The 14,745-nt window shown below is 43.1% G+C and overlaps 1 pseudogene; it reads left to right on the top strand.

Annotated features, from left to right (window-relative positions):
- Positions 1-14,745, top strand: part of LOC146752429 (kinesin-like protein KIF20B) — a 120,287-nt pseudogene that overhangs the window by 103,776 nt on the left and 1,766 nt on the right.

Here is a 14,745-nt window from a genome sequence, read left to right as displayed (position 1 = left end):
AAGGGAAGTGCTGGGTGTGACGTACCCCCATCCCTGGCTATGGCAGGAGGATGTGGGGATCTCAGGCCCTGCCCTCCCCCAGTGGAGGGCATTCTGCTGCCTTCTTGTCACCAGCCAGGTCCTCTTTCCCATAGCCAGTGTCCCTCCTGCAGCCCCAAAACAGAGCTGAGCTGCAGAAAGGAGGAGTGGGGACAGAGATGGTTTCAGGGCTGGCTCTGGGAACAGGCCTGAGTGCTGCTAGTGAGCGAGCCAAAGGCTTGATGGCGAATCTCCTCTTCCTTCCCAACTGCAGTGAGATTTGACATGACTCCAACCTACACCAGAAGCCTGAGCACTGCAAGTGTTGACAGCGGGCAGTTGCGAAGGAGACGGAGCTCTCTGCAGAGGGAGAGCATTGCCTACAGGTGAGGCTGGAGGCTGTGGGCTGGGATGTGCATGGGGGTGACCCAATGAGAGCCCATTCCCTAACGCCAAAGGGTCGCTGTTTGTTTGTGGCTGCCCGAGAGAGGGATGGGGAGGCCAGGAGCCCCCCAGTTCACAGGGCTGGTCCCTCTCCACGTCTTCAGAGAGCCATGGGGCAGCCCATCAGCTGTCTGTGGGGAAGGCTGCATTACAGCCCAGGCTCCTGGCTCAGGCTGGCGGGATGCGGCCCCAAAGCCATCAGCCACTCAGGCAGACCCCTCCCGCTCTGTCCTTTCAGTCTTCTGCCACCCATCGGGGCTGTGCTTGAAGCCCCACGCCCCTTCCCCTTCAACCCAATTTGGTTCCAAAGAGACCCCCCCGCCCCCCCCCATTAAACTGGGGTCTTAGAGTGCCCCCACTGACTCCAAATACCTCCCCCAACCCACCCTATAGACCCCAAACCCACCCCACTGCACCCTAATCCCACCCCACAGCCCCCAAAAACCCCCCCAAGCCCACCTTAAAACCCCCAAAGGCCACCCCATAACCCCCAGATACCCCCCAAACCCACCCTATGGACCCCAAATCCACCCCTCAGCCCCCAAATACACCCAAAACCCACCCTATGGACCCCAAATCCACCCCTTAGCCCCAAAATACCCCCTTAAACCATGCTGGGGCCTTGGGGGCGGCTGTTGGCGGCCCTCAGCCCACAAACCTCTTCCGCTCCCTCTGCCGTTCCCCCCCCTCCGCCCCACGCAACCAGGTCAGGCCTCTCCGGTCTCCACTCCCCCTTCCCCCCATTATCCGCAATGGGTCCGTGCCGTAACCCGCTCCCCCGGAGGGAACGCGTGCTCTGCGGAAATGAGTCCCCTGCGAAACGCGGTCCGCTTCACTGGCGTTCCGCCCTCGCTTTGGTTCCTATTGCCTACAGAGCCGGAGGAAGGCGATCCTGGGGGGGGGGGTGTCCTCAGAGGGGTGGGGACGTGTCAGCTGTGTCTCCACGGAGGGCTGTGTGTCCCCCCCCTACAGGTGGAGCTGCTGCTGCTGCTGCTCGTGTACCCCCGTGGGCGCCCCCCCACCACCACCCAAAACGAAGGGGGGCTGCAGGGATACCTGAGAGTATTGGCTCAGGCGCCCGGCCCCCCCCGGCCCAAAGCGTGCAGCCGCTACCTGCGGCGTTTGGCCGCCCGGAGCCTGGGGGGGTTACGGGAGGGCTTTGGCATGATGGGGAGCCCCGGAGGGGGGTTACGGCTTTGCCTCCGTTTGGAGCCCTACGACGCGACCCCGCCTCATCGCCTCCACATCCTGGCGCTGCTGCTGCAGATGGGGGGGGGCTCAGGGCTGATCGGTGCGGTTGGAGTCGGGGGGAGCAGAATTAAGGCTCACCCTGTGCCCCTCCCGCTTTCCCCCCCCCCCCACTCCTCCCGGTCAATGCCCTATTCAGCTCCTAAGGCCCCTGGTGGTGGGGGGTGTCTCCAACTCCTCTTTGCCCCCCCTTCCTTTACCCGTAGCGGCTCAATTGCGACCCTCCCCCCCCCCTTGGGACGCCTCCAGGCGACGCCGCATGTTCGACACCATGTGGGAAACGCTGGGGGGGGAACCCGAAAGCCAGTTGGTGTGAGAAGGGGCTCGGCCCCCCGCCATCATCACCCCCTTCGTGTTGGATGAAGGGGACGGAGATGGGGGGTGGGTGGCGGCCGCCTCGTTGCCCCCCCGCGGTCTGGCCATAGGAAATAATTCATCTCGATGGTTTTCTTATGGATTCATTTGCTTCCTCGAGGTTGTCCTGACATTCGGCAATTTCCTTCAGTAGTGTTTCGAGCCTTTTCACTTCTGCATCCTTCTGCTGTAGAAATATCACATTCCAAACAGGACAAACCAGATCATTTTAGAAACAATTACAAGCCAAGTTGCATTTTGGTGTTAAAAACAGCCATAGACTCATAGAATAGCCTTGGTTGAAAAGGACCACAGTGTGCAGGGTCTCCAACCAGCAGACCAGGCTGCCCAGAGCCACATCCAGCCTGGCCTGAAATCTGTCCAGGGATGGAGCATCCACAACCTCCCTGGGCAACCTGTTCCAGTGTGTCACCACCCTCTGTGTGAAAAACATCAACCTAATATCCAACCTAAACGTCCCCGTATCACTTTAAAACCATTCCCCTTGTCCTATCACTATCCACCCTTGTAAACAGCCATTCCCCTGCCTGTTTATATGCTCCTTTCAAATACTAGAAGGCCAAAGTGAGGTTTCCCTGGAGCCTTCTCTTTTCCAAGCACAACAAGCCCAGTTCCCTCAACCTGTCCTCATAGGAAAGGTACTCCAGCCCTCTGATCATCTTACTGGCCCCCCTTAGCATTATTTGCAATTCTCTTTTGCCTTCCTGCAAGCACACCTGCTTCAGGGCACATTTCATCCCACTGTTAGGCCTTGTAAGAAGCACTATGGCAAGTCCATATGCAGAAAACAATGGCATTCCATTCACTAACAGAGAAACTATTCTGCCCTTGCTCCTGACTCTTGTCCCTGCCTCCTCCTGCACTGGGCAGTGTTTGTGGGCAATGAAAGAAATACCCACATTCTGGAAAATACAGACAAAAAAGAAACAGGCAGAAAAGCGGCACTAATACTTTGTCACTGGTGGGAATCTCCACAGAAAGTGCTGCGCTAAAGGTGTGAGGTTAAGGGATCATCACTATCAAGATAAAAGTCACAGCATGGAAGATTTAGCGATGGCGTGCTGACTAGAAGGAAAAAACAACACTTACCTTGGAGCTTGTTCATTTTCCCTCCTATCATCGGATATCTTCTCATCATCTACGTAGCTCTGAGGTTGGCCAAAGCCTGTTGCCATGAGCTTTGCTAAACGCAACAGTGCTGTGGCTCAGAGGTATTACACCGGCACATAGCATAGGAGAACTCCATAACCCAAGTGTCAAGGGAAGAAGAAAGGGGAACTGTTACAATTAATTACGTTCACTAAATTGATAATTATAGGCTTCTTGTCACACACTACTGCCTACAGCAAAACAGCACAGATGTTGACAACTGTGATTTCTGCATACAAGCAACCACTCAAGGCTGAGCACTCTCTCCTGTCTCTTTGCCATTCCTAGAAAGACCCAGAAGAGCTCAGTGTTCTCTTGCTGTTAGTTTACATCCTCCAAGCACTTCCAAAGGCACGCTGCTCTGTAGAAAAAGCTGAGCTGCCCAGAAAGCTTGTGCAGGAAGAAGGCAGCAGTATCAGTGCACGTCATCCTGGGGGATCTGAAAGCATTTGTGAAGAGAACAGGGAAAGGAGAGGGAAGAGAGCAAAACCAACAGGCACTAGCACTGCTGCCCACAGGGGGCGGGGCTTGAGGCAGGGCCTGTGCCAGAGGGGGGCCTGGCACAGTTAGGGCCAGCTCAGGGCCCAGAGCAGAGGGGGAGCAGGCAGAGGCAGGGCCTTGGGGCCCAGGATGGAGGAGGACCAGGCACAGCTGGGGCCAGCTCAGGGCCCAGAGCAGAGGGGGACCAGGCACAGCTGAGGCCACTGCAGGGCCCAGGTGAGAGGGGAACCCAGCACAGTCGGGGCTGCTTTGGGGCCTGGGCCGGAAGGGGGCCAGGCACAGCCAGGGCCTATCCCCCTTTTTTGCACATATGAAATGCTCCCAGCTGTGCTGCACAGCAGAACATCTTTCAATGGAGATGAAAGCCTGTGAAATGAAAGAATCCTTTCTTATTTCTTTCACATTTGTGTTTGTTGACTGCAGTTCCAACCAGGTGGACTCGCAGTGTCTTGCAAGTGACACCTGGAAGCAGGTACAGACTGGAGACACAGCACCCTCAATGTCCAGGTGAGTAACAGCAGCCAAGGAGGCCTTTGGGCTCTGCAGGGTCCAAGTGTGGAGCTTTACACACAGGAACAGCTGAGTATAAAGACAGTGGCAGAGCTGCAGAGCTTGCCATAGTAGGGAGGCACAGTGGCTCAGCTCATTTCCCACAGTAACACAGGAAATAAGAGCCATGAGGGAAATGCAGATGCCTTCTGCCCCCATCAGAGGGGAGGAACGAGCTGCACTTCCACAGAGACATTCCTCTCACAGCCACTCACACCTCAGGTGTGGAGGGACGAGCTGGGGCTGCTGGTGGCAGCTGTGGAACACTGCCATCTGTGGTGCTCCATCCTACCCTGGAGGTGGGCATGTAGAGCTGAGGACCTTTGTCACTGCACAAATGACTGCAAGCAGAGATGTAGCAGAGGGAACATAAAGCATTTAATAACTTATACAAAGCAATGAGTAATAGAAATGACAATATTTCCAACCAAATATCCCCCATCCTAGCAGACATATCTGATCTCTACAATCCCACCCAAACAATTTCCCAGCCCCCTCCAATTCCTCCTCACTATCCCACCCCTGAATTTCCTTCCCCCAATTCCCACACAGTAATTGCCCACACTAATTACCAGCATGCAGGGCATAGAGAACACCTGTTCCTTGTGTGCAGACACCTGAAAAAAAGAAGTGGCAGGGAACTGGAGGTCTGTAGCAGGTTCTGGAGGCTCTGCATAGAACGTAACCCCAGACCACAACCCCATCAGCTGCTGGGGCAGCATCATCCCTGTCATTGGGGGATGTTGCCAGTGGTGGACAGGGACACAGGGAGAAGCCACACCTTGGTGTAGCTCTGATCTGCTCATGTCCAGTCCAATCCTCTATAGCACTTTCCATCTTCTGTCCTTTGTTCTTAACCGTATCCTTCCTTCTCTTCTGCTCTTTTCCTTTCTTTTAGGTGTCTTACCTGTATCTGCTTTTCCCCTCTTCTGTTCTTTTACTGCTCTGGTCAGCATCCAGTGTCTGCACCACAACTCTAGGTTTTGGGATGGAGAAAGGTACACGGGGCATAGATTTGTACAAGAAAAGCTCTCTTGCTATGCCCAACAGGTGACAAAAAGGGGCCCTCAGGACCACAAAGGCAGCTTGTTTCTCCAAAAATAAATAAACTTAATTCTTTTCTTTATAAGAAGCATTAGAATCTTACAGAGGAGATGAAAATCATCTTCACTATGCTTTTAGACTGTACATAGACTAGACCAAGATGTGTGGTGTTGCTTTGATACCTTATGAGGAGCACCGGTATCAGTGGATGAAGCTAACATTGTCTCAGAAGCACAATAATGGAGTACTTTTGTTCATAGTTGGCCTGAATGCAGTACAGGAGTGTGTTGCAGTAGTACTTGTTCTGAAATTCTAGGCTCTGACAAAGAAGTTTAGCAGGGTCCAAAGCACTTGTGAAAACAGTAAAATATTATTACTTCCTGTGTTAACAAATGAGTCTGTTACAATAGGATGATGAAAATAATACTGCTTTAATGTGCTAATCATCAAACAGAGGATCTAGTCAGATTTCTAACTTCCAGCTCTTTAATTTTAGAGGTCTAGTTTGGAGCCTAGGGGACGCATACAAGTTTGCCTGCGTATTAAACCCTTTACGGCACGGGAGAGAGCAAATGGATCGCAGGTAAGGCATTTATTTAATCATAAACAAAAAAACAACCCTTAAAGTATATATGTTTTCTTTCCTGTAAGATGACCTTTTAAAACTTTTTTCATGCCTGCATTACTTGTGCTTCCTTGTAATAGGGATGTGTTTCACTTGAGGACTCAACAAGCATCATACTGAAGTCCCCTAAGAGCTCATTGGGAAGAATGAGCAATAAAACTTTAGGACAGACAACACAGAAGTTCACCTTTTCACGGGTAAATTAATTGTCTTTAAATGATATTAAGTTATTTGTGGAAAAAGTTGCTTGTCTTCTGTTACTTCATATAAAGCAAACAAGTTTTTCTTAACTGTCTTTAGAATTATCAACGTGTATCTGACTCCTTACAAGTACTTAAATATTGCTTAAACAAAATAAAGAGATTAACCAGCTTCTTGGTAACATTCAGGTGTTTGGACCTGAAGCAACTCAAGAAGAATTCTTTGAAGGTACTGTGAAGCAACCAGTGAAAGAGTTCTTAGAAGGATGTAATTGCCTTGTTTTTACGTATGGCGTTACAAATGCTGGGAAAACTTACACATTCCAAGGTATGAGCAGAAATGCTTTTTCCTTGAATTAATTTCTTAAAGTGAGAACTACTTCTAGAAGAGAGAGATGTTATGACTTCTTACCTAGTTACTCAACAGGCCTTGTACGTTGCCTTCTTTTGAATACTAGTAGCCTTGAAAAGTCGTCTTCTTCCATAACAAATATTACTAAATTTACAAGTGTGTAAGACAGCATACACTACAATAACTTTGGTTTTTGTTCCTACTATAAATGCGTGCATCTTAAATGCTGTTCTTTATTTGAAGGCAAAGTATGTCTGAGTTTGTTTGATTTATTGTAGGCAGAAATTAAACATTCTGAAACATTTGATCAAGGTATTTCAATCTTTTTTCAAATTTCTGATTTTAGTAATAACAGCAGCATAGAAGATTGTGTTCCCTGAGCTTTAGTAGTACAGAAATAATACATCAATCTCCTTTCTGGCTGGGAGCAGTTGTTTTTTATGTTTAATATTGTCATAACAAATGAAACGATTGGGTTCACAGGAAACAAATTCCCCTTATTTCTGTTATTTAGTGTTCTGTTACTATGTATTTCCAATAGTTTTATATGCGTGGAGCTGAAGACTTTCCCATAGTAATACCTTTTTAGGACTTAAATATTAAGAATCAACAGGGTAGTATGTTCAAAAATTATCTTTCTATGCACCTTCCATACAGCACTATAGAAATTCTTCTGCGTATTGTCCTCTCTTGTGTTCATGACTGACTTTAAAACACTGAAGCTTGCTTGGTATTTAGTGACAGTGGAAAAACTAAGGCGTGAAGTAGGCAAGATGTGGAGGTAGTTGTGTGCTCCAAGAAAAGGCAATGGGAAAGGAGCTGAGTTACTTTAACAGTTTTTATGAGACTTGTAGATATTTCTAAATAGGGTTTGTGGGACGAACGGGATGTTGTAGCAGAGACATCACTCTGGTTGTTATTTCAGGGTTGTTTCAGAGCGGGAAGGGAGCCTGGTAAACAGTTGAAAATCTGCACGTCTGTTAAATGTGGGAGTTTGCTGTGGGTTATTTTTTCTTCTTAAGGCTAAGCTTATGCAGAATATTCTGGCTGTTTTAAAGTGATGCCCTGTAATGTCTAAGGAATGGGATGTGAGCTGTTGCTTAAAGCCAGTATTTTTCAGGGAACAGTCTAGTAACACTGCAAACATTGCTTCAGACTGTAACTGGCCTCTAAATTCTTTGTGTATACTTTGAGATTAGAATCAGTTATCTTTGTCTTCATTTATGTTTATATGTTGCTTACAATAGTAACCTGGCCCTTCTTTTGTGTATTGCTTACAGGGACAGAAGATGATGTTGGTATTTTGCCAAGGACGATGGATATGTTGTTTAAAACTGTTGGAGGAAGGCTATACACAAAAATGGATCTGAAACCTATTCGGTGGAGAGATTACGTAAAACTGACTAATGACAAAGTGAGAGAAGAAATTGCTCTTAAAAATTTGTTGCTTCATCTGACAAAAGAGGTAGGAAACTACTTTATAAAGAAATGATGAGTACATGCATCTTGTGATAGTTCAGTGTTATCCTTTCCATTCTGTAATGAAAGAGGGTTCTGTATTTACACACAGTTTTCTATTTGTCTTTCTGTTCTTGCTGAAAAAGAATGAAGCATCTTATTAGTGGTGTGCTACACCACACTGGGGTATTTTAGTTGTGGAGTATGTTAACTTGATCTTACTGATGAGGTGGTTAAGTGTGGACTTCACAGTGTGAAAGGCAGGTGGCAGTAAAATTCCTTCTGAATTATTTCAAGAGCACAGCTGAGTATGAAGTCCGGCTCCAATGATCTTTAAGTATTTCGGGGAAAAACAACACCTGTCTTCTACATGAACCAAAGATGTGTAAAACTGTTCTAGGTTTAGTGAGTATGTGGAAAGAAAATGCAGTGAACAGCTATATGCTGATCTCATCCTACTCCATTAGAGAGTTAAGATGTGGTCGTGCGATATAGGTGCCTCCTCTAGTTTCAAGACCCGTGTTCCTAGGTAAAATACTTGACCTTATAAGCTAAGTAGGTACAAGCTTTGCTGACTATACAAAGCCAGATCTGGGTGAGTGTCATGTAGATGAAAACTTCTATGTTAAAAGTTTTACTTCTAAGCATACTGTATCTGGTAGGTGAGATTACTCCTCTTCAGTAGATGAGAATTTCTTTCTACTTTTGTGCTCTATAAAAAAGCAACACAACCTGAAGCCTGGGAACTGAGTATACATCTATGAACATCATGAGATCTACATGTTGGGAGCTATTCTGTATTTTCTATGACCAAACTACTTAAAAATATTATATTTACAAAATTTAGTCATAACTTCATTTGTGTAACACTTTGATAGCCTGAGTTAAGAAATAATAAGCTGCTTATCTACATTAAGTGATCAAGTATTCTACCTTAACTTCCTTTTCTGAGAGTTGACCTAATAAGCCATAGGATATGGAAGTCCTGAATTAAGAAAATCCCAATAAGAAAAATATTTCAGGAGTCCAAGATTCATGAAGGGTAAAATGCAGATTATAAATGGGCTATTGAAAATCATCTTATTAAATAACTCCTTTTCCTGTTGGGGATTCTCTCCCTATTTGTTCTTTTTCTTTCTGAATCAGGAAGCTGAAATGCATCAGATCTTATAGTAAAGGAATTGTCAGAAATGAGTAGTAAGGTGAAACCAGTCAAAATGTGTAGCCAGGATTTTTGTGTTGGCACCTTGGAACTATACTGTATTGTTTTCTGGTAGAGCAATACAGCTGCTTTTAAAATAAATAAATAAATAAATAAATAAAAGCAACCAGTGGTGTATTGGTGCTGTACATCAATAATAAATCCTAAAGTCTCTGTTTTCTTTCGTAGGTAGACCATCACAACAGCACTAATGACAAATCCCCAGCTGATTCTAAGGGTATGTTTTATATTAAACAGTAGCAATTAGAAAAGCTTCTGTAAGGTCAACGACTGGCTTTTTTGGCTAATGCTGATAATAAAAGGATTATTTAGCTTTTATTTGTAACAGAACGGAATAATGGGCAGGACATCTGGGCAGAAAACAGAAGGAATAAAATGGCTAGGAGACTACTGGGACATCTATCATAACCTGGTTTTATGAGGTGAAAGTAAAACAAAGAAAAAGAGTATGATTTGTGATAAGATCCCTAGTGGTTTTCCGACAGGCCTTTAGGGCACTTAAGAACTCACTAAATACTTTTTTTTCCCTAAAAAGTCAGAACGAAGTGTCCTTACTAGTTCAGTTCTCTATATTGTAAAGACTGAAGAGTTCTGAATATTTCTAACCCAACTATAGATGTTAGATTGGGTTTTGGAAGTGAAAAAGCAAGCTTTATAGCAGGCGTGTCTTTGCAAATGTGTAGGGCACGCGTCTTGACTTCCAGATACTTGGTGTTTGTATGAGAGGTGGGGATTCTCTGTGTTTATGTTCTGGGAAAAGTTTTAAGCTGTAAGCTTAACTATTACTTATTTTTAAATGCAGCTAGTTTTACTGTCTCTACATTGACTTGTAATATTTTCTACTTTGCAGGTGCAGAAAATCTCTCAGAAGGATCAGACCAACTTAGCAGATTATCTATAGATGATTTTGTGAAGTTCTCTGGGTTTCATTTTTTGAGATTTACAATGAATGTTTTTATGATTTACTGGCTCCTTTATCAAATGACAGAAAAAAAAGGACACTTCGCCTTGCTCAAGACATCAAGGGATATTCTTACGTAAAAGGTAACTAGAATACTTTGCAAACTGCCAAGCTTGTCATGGAATAGTGTAACATGTTTCTTCTGAGATAGAAAACTCTTAAATGTGTTCAGTGTAGCTCTAGAAGTGTCTGCTTGAATGCGAAGGCAACAAGCTACATGTACGTATCTGCATCTTCAACAGTATTCTCCTTATTCCTGTACTTTGCCCATAAAGCCTGTGTGAACTCCACTGCCTTTATCATCCTTGAAAATGAGAGCCATACAGTCGTTATAATGCAGACAGAATCCAGATAACCCATCCCCAATAAAAACTACAAGCTAAAACAAAAAACTTCTCAGATTGACTTCTGCACCAATGAATACAAACTTTCGGCTTCTGTAGTTTAAGAACTTAGCTTTTGTACTTTCAGTACTAAGGCTGCTTGCTTAATTTGGATGGAACATACTTTAGTATACTGGTAGGATAAACTGTTGTGCTATACTATACCTTGCCCTTTTCTGTGGGAGGAAGAATCTTAGTCTTATCTGCCATCAGCTTGTCGTATGTTTGAGGCAGAGTTAATGAAGTATTTTATTGTCTTAACTAAATGTTCTTAGTTTGTATACCTTATTTCTTGTTCACTTTCTCTTTTGCTAGCAAAGCTTGCAAAAATCACTTTTCCTTCTTTTGAAAGGTTTGCAGTGGGTTCAGATTTCTGATTCTAAAGAAGCTTTCAGACTTTTTAAACTGGGACAGAAACACCAGAGTTTTGCAAGCACAAAGCTAAATACTTGCTCCAGCTGAAGGTGGGAAACTTTCACTAACATTGGGTGTAACATAGTGTGGGGAAGAGGGATGAATGAAAATATTGTTTATGGCTTTTTTTCGGGGAAGAGGCTTTAAAAAGGCTTGATATCTAGTGTTCCATGTGATATTTTGTGACAGTTTGTGATTCTAGTGCTTTGAACTAGAAGGATTAGTCCTTCAAGCAGATAAGTGCATACAAAAGCTAAGTGTTTTATCAAAAACTCTCAACAAAACAACTAAGCCTTCTTCCATGTAAGTAATGGTGGTTCATGAGGGGGAAGAAAAGCAAAATAAACCAAGACGGAATGTCTCTTTAAAAGGTTTAATGCATCTAGTAGAATTATTGTTAATTGAATCTGGAATAAATCCAGCAGTGTTTTGAACAGATGTTACAGATTTTAGAAAATGTGTGTATTTCTGGCTATTGACCTTGCTTCATTTCTCCTTTTAGCCACAGTATATTTACAATTAAGGTACTAAGAATTGAAGACCTTGAAATGCCACGAGTGACACGAGTCAATGAGTAAGTTCAGAGCAGAGTTCCCTTCTTCTTTTAGGATGAAATTGTCAGTTACTTTCAGTATTGATGTATTGATATTGGGCTACGGACACTAGGTTCCCTGATACAGCCTCCTGTATGAGTGGTGGTTCCCCATTTCCTGTCATTATGCAGTACTAAACCATCAAGTTGTAATGCTGTTCTATATCTTGTGCCCACTGTTCCACACAGTGTTCCTTTATCCTTCTCACTCAACTTCTGAACTAAATCCTCAGAAGGAAGAATATGGCAGAAAAATGGAAGCTGTGTTGGAAAAGAGTTTGGCAGGAAGTAGTGTGCAACTTCACTAGGAAAGCAACATTAAAAAGCATGAAAGGGTTCAAGAAATTGTTCCTCTAGGAGGAGTGGTTGTGTTGGAAATGATAAATAATCAATGTACATTCAAAGGCAAGAAAACTTAGTTTTCCTATCTGCCTTCAGATTATCACTGTGTGATCTTGCTAGTTCAGAAAGGAATACCAAGACGTGCAATGAAGGTGACAGACTGAAAGAGAGTGGAAATATCAATGCATCTCTCCTAACTCTAAGCAAGTGTATTAGTGCACTCAAGATCAGTCAGCAGTCAAAGTAAGTCCTTGTACAAACTGTAAACTAGTTGTAGATTTCAGATATCATGTACAATGTTTAAACTATTGTTTAAAATGCAGAGTACGAAACTATGTTATGAGTGAAAACTATCTGTAGGCTTCTGCAGATGTGTGAAGACTTAATGATCTAAGAAAGTGATCTATAAACTTGCCTTCTTTTTGTTGTTGTTTTTTGTTTGTTTGTTTGTTTTTTCAAATAAAACCATTCTAGTTCTAAATTTCTGAATGTGTTATCATAGACTTAAGCAAATTAGCGTTGTGTTTTTTTTTTTTTTTTTTTTTTCTGGCCTTGCCTTCTCAAACAAGTCCTGGGGGAGATTATAAAATTTGTTTTCACTATTTTCACTTTAAATGTGTGAAGTGTTAGACCTTTTCCTCCTTTGTTAGTTAGTTGCATTTATCATTTAGTTCTGCTGTAACAGTTTTCCTCAGGGATATTGCTGTGCTTTGTCCTAGCCAAGAGACATGGTCAGAATATATATATTATATATATATAATTTGGAAAAGAAAAATTATATATAGATATATATAATTACATATATACATATAGATATATATAATTACATATATACATATATATATATTTTTTTCCAAACCTTGATGCAACTTCATCATTCTTTCTGATCTAGCTAACCAAATTCAGAGAGAAGAAAGCCTGCTTGCTACTTCTGTCTGAGGTTGTGCTCTAAATGAGTGCAGACAGAGCTTTCTTTATTTTAAACAATGTAGTATTTATTTACAGTCACAGCTGGATATAATTGCAGAATTCTCTGCTGATTCTCATTTGAAGGTGTCTTTCTGTCCCAAAGATTAGGTGAGCTCTGTGTTCATGAAATGCCACACTGTGCCTGGTAGCCTATTCAAATTCTGTTATGCTTAAAAGTAGATGAAAATAGGCCTTGCTACTGGATTAGTCTCTTATCTGTCTGTCCTTTCTAGGGAAGAAGGATTCCTTAAAATTAGCTGCTGCTTAAAGTGCTTTGATTTATTCAGAACTGTTTTATTTGTTGGTCCTGATCACTTGAAATTTTAACAATAGGGGGGAAATGTAGTGATGACTTTGATAGTAATTTTCTTTAAAATAAGAACTCATTTACCACTCCTGCACTAAAGCTACTTATGGGTCACGTGTGTTGTGACAGGAGCGTAGCTATGTGAAGCTTTTAGCTCTGTTGGCAGAATTCAGTAGCTGTAAAGAGTCCAGCAGGTAACCTCACTAGAGAACAGTGTGTTTAGTCACGCTTTAGGAGTTCTCTCCTAATTTTCTGTACATCACCAGCTGTTTGATTCAGTGGCTTAACCTTGGTTTAGGAAACACCAGAGATGTTGTGATAAGTATATGCTTCTTTATTTCCAAAGTATTTACTATTGTCCTTTCCTAGAGACAATATACTGAGAGAGTGGTTATCTCTGATTTTGTTGGGTACTGTTTTCTTAGAAGTAGATAGGTCAGTTTGCCAGATGTGGTAAGGGAAAGAGAAAGGTGAGAGAGAATTTAAGCTAACGTGAGGCTGTATGACCTATCTTAGGCTGGATGTTGAATGTACTTTTTGTTTTAAATGTTCTCGTGGGTTGTCTAAGAAGATAATGGCTGCATAGTAGCTGGAACAATCATACAACCTGACTGCAAACTAGCAAAAAGATTAAATTCAAAACAACCCACAACTCAAAATGATTTAAAGACTAGTGCAGTTATTAATGTGTTGTCTTCCACTTGGATAGCTCTCACATTGAAATGAAGCTGTTAACTTCTGCTAATGGGATTTGTTGTGGTTTTTGTCTTCAAAGGGTGCAGCAGTACATACCGTTTAGTGAAAGTAAGTTAACACACTTTCTTCAGGGATTCTTCAGTGGAAAAGGGAAGATACACATGTTAGCAAACATCAGCCAGTGTGCTTCAACCTATGAAGAAACACTCAATGTGCTAAGATTCTCAGCTATTGCACAAAAAGTGAGTATGTTGTAGTCTATTTTGTTGATCAGTACTTATGATTTGCATTTAAAGAAAAAATTCTGTTCTTCTAAGAATATGAATCTATTTGTGTAGTATCTGTAGTGAATCTGGGTGTTTGTCTCCATACAGCAGTCAGGTTTTTTAATTTAGTGTTTTAGTTGAGCTTAATTTTCCTACAGAGTTTTCTAAAAATCTCTACTGGGGTCTTTGTGTTTCTTTGGGGTGTGAGGGCAGAAGCATCTTCTGAAAATCTCATTCCTAAAAAGTATTCAACCTAACAAGAAGCAACTTGTTACATCTGGAGGAGATTTTATGCTATTTACTTAATTTTTCTCTCTTCTCAAAATATGATCCCATGTAGGAAAGCAAATCCAGCTACACCATATGTTGCTGCTGTTGTAATTTTGAATATTGTCCAGTTCAAGTGTTGACAAAAGAAGTGGAGCAGTAAAGAGTTTGAAAAGCTGTGTTATGGCCATCAGATGCTTCAGTGGGAAAGTGGGGGTTAAGCGGAATGGGTAGGAGTGAGTGCTATGATATAACACTGAAGAAGTTAAGCTGTCAGATCAGTGCTACAGTCTTGATGGAAAACTTTGAAGTGCTGAGAGTTTGTGTTTGAAGCACAATTGATGGATGTGTGCCCTTGGATTG

This window comes from Coturnix japonica, unplaced genomic scaffold, assembly GCF_054131305.1.
Source record: "Coturnix japonica strain WE unplaced genomic scaffold, WE-NBRP24 Scf045, whole genome shotgun sequence".
Taxonomy (NCBI): domain Eukaryota; kingdom Metazoa; phylum Chordata; class Aves; order Galliformes; family Phasianidae; genus Coturnix; species Coturnix japonica.
This window is presented reverse-complemented; position numbering and strand designations above follow the sequence as displayed.